Genomic DNA, 2534 nt, shown 5'->3' with positions numbered 1-2534 from the left:
CAAGTATGATCGGAACTTGAGGATCTGCTTCCATGTCTAGTACTATGAAATCCGTGGGGAATACAAACTTATCAACTTTCACCAATAGATCTTCGCATATTCCCCTTGGAAATGTGACTATTTTATTTGCTAAGTGAATTACAATTTGAATTGGTCGTGGCTATGGAAGATCTAATTTCTTGAAGAATGAGCATGGCATGAGATTTACACTTGCCCCCCAAATCAGCTAATGCGTAAATAGTATCTAAGTTTCCGAATTGACAAGGTAAGGTTAAGCTTCCTGGATCACCCTTCTTCTTAGGTAATTTGTTCCACATGGCAGTTGAACAATTTTCATTTAAGACCACTTTCTTCACATCTTCCATCTTCTTTCTATTAGTTAATAGCTCCTTTAGGAATTTGGCATATTTTGGCATTTGTGCAACCGCCTTGATGAATGGCATATTGATTTGAAGGGCCTTTACGTGTTTTAGAAACTTTTTGTAATTAACATCATGCTTTTCTTGTCTGGCTTGAGCTGGAAATGGCAGTGGAGACTGATATGGCTTAATAGTAGGTTTGTTTTTCTGTTCAGGTGGGGGACTCTTCGACTCCATATCTGGGACTCGGCGAATTGGATCGAGAATTTGCGATTTTTCAGTTTCTGCTTCTTCCTCTTGCACCATCTCAGGATCTTCTTTCTGAATAGGGGCCAAAGGAGTTATAATCTTCCCACTACTAATTGTCATGATGTTTATATGTGCGCCTTTTGGATTTTTTTTCGGTATTACTAGTAAGTCCACCCGGTCGTCTTTCATTGATTTGTAATGCAAGTTGGCCTAACTGTTTTTCAATATTGAGAATGGAAGCTTGCTGGTTCCTAAGCAAGGTTGCTTGGTCTTTCGTCATGATTTGGTATTGTTTCATTAAGTTTTGTTGCTCCTTAATTGCAGCATCGATATCGTTGTGCCTTTTCTCGGATGTGGCTGCAAATCTCGTAAGCATATTTTCAAAATCTAACTTCTTTTCTTACACCGATTCCTCTTTTTGATAAAAACCTCTTCCTTTTTGCTTATACTTTTCCTCCTTAGCTTTCTTGTACTCTTCATAAGGTAGCCATTCTTTCTTGGGTTTGCGCCAATCATCATCATATCTATCACCGCTTGAGTAGCACACTTGCACTTTTCGGTTCCCGTTCTCGTCAAGGTCACAGTCTTTAGTAAGGTGGGGCCCTCTACAATTTTCACATCCCACTCTAATGGCATGGATGGATTGGTCCATCTTAGTCATTCTTTTATCCATGCTTTCTAATTTCGCCATCAATGCCGCCGTGTCATCCGAAATAGCATTCACCATCCTTCTAGTTGAGTCATTTCGTGGGTTATGATATTCTCTAGAGTGTTTAGAGAATTCTTCAATTAGTTCTTTTATCACCGGGGGTGGCTTCTTTGTGAGTGGTCCTTGCGAATCAAGGAGTTGGCTAGTGGTTACATTCACTCCATCATAGAAAATGGATACTTCTTGTTGATTGTTTAGATCATGGTGTGGGTAGTTCCTTAGTAGGCCGTTGTATCTCTCCCATGCCTCATAAAGTGACTCTCTAGCTTGTTGCTCAAAATTGGCTATGGCTTTCTTCAATTTTGCTATTTTTGAGGGAGGGTAAAATTGATCAATAAATTCTTCATGCATTTTAACCAAAGTAGTGATGGATCCTGGAGGGAGTGATTTCAACCAATCTTTCGCCGCTCCCTTAAATGTGACCGATAACATACAAAGCAAAACAATATCACGGGCCACATTAGGAACATTAAATAATCGGCTATGTCATTGACCTCGTCTAGATGCCTGTATGCGTCTTCGTGATCCTTCCCGAAGAATGGTATTTCCTTAAGTTGAGCAAGTATGTGGCCCTTAAGTTCAAAGGTAGCGGTTGCAGGAATCATGGGTTGCACAAGTCCCGAGACGGTATCGTCTCGTATCCTTTTCTTCCATTCACCCATGGGGACTTCATCGATGTTTTCCATTGTGTTAGCAAGTTCTCCTTCAAAGTTGCTTTCTTCTTCGTATTCGGACTCGTACTCGTACTCGTATTCAGTTTCTTTTGGCAAAGGGTTTTCTTCAAAATTCTCAAGCTTGCTTTCTTCGCTCTTTTGACTGCTAGCCTCACCTGCTTTCTTGCTTTTCTTCTTTCCAAAGACTGATTTAAGGTCCTTGAAAGGTGATTTCTTTGGCGTGTTTGTGTCTTTAACGACTTTATCCTTGTTCTTCCTAAGAGCGGATTCCGGGTCTTTGTGTGGAGGAACCAGAGGTGTATTCGAACCTTGGTTCATGTAATTCCTGCAATCAAAACAAGAAAAACACGTAAAAAGAACAAAAATGAAATAGAAGACGAAAATGGAAATTCGCCTTGGACTCGTCGAGTAGCTTCGACTGCACTCGGCGAGTCCAAGGTTAAGACATTAATTTTTTTAACAAAAACTTAAAAACAGAAAAGCCTAATACTTAATCCTAATAACTAAATTACTAAAGCAATAACTTTGTGCTAGATAGATCTC

The 2534-nt window shown here is 39.9% G+C and overlaps 1 non-coding gene across 1 annotated transcript; it reads left to right on the top strand.

The window, feature by feature from the left end:
• The first annotated feature begins 1513 nt into the window (after positions 1–1513).
• On the top strand, positions 1514–1620 carry LOC145096465 (small nucleolar RNA R71). Its single transcript, XR_013703872.1, has one exon. It is a non-coding gene; the product is annotated as a small nucleolar RNA R71 (small nucleolar RNA).
• The last annotated feature ends 914 nt before the right edge of the window (positions 1621–2534 follow it).

Source organism: Lactuca serriola, chromosome 3 (genome assembly GCF_051521515.1).
Source record: "Lactuca serriola cultivar US96UC23 chromosome 3, Lser_US96UC23_V15, whole genome shotgun sequence".
NCBI classification, from domain to species: domain Eukaryota; kingdom Viridiplantae; phylum Streptophyta; class Magnoliopsida; order Asterales; family Asteraceae; genus Lactuca; species Lactuca serriola.
This window is presented reverse-complemented; position numbering and strand designations above follow the sequence as displayed.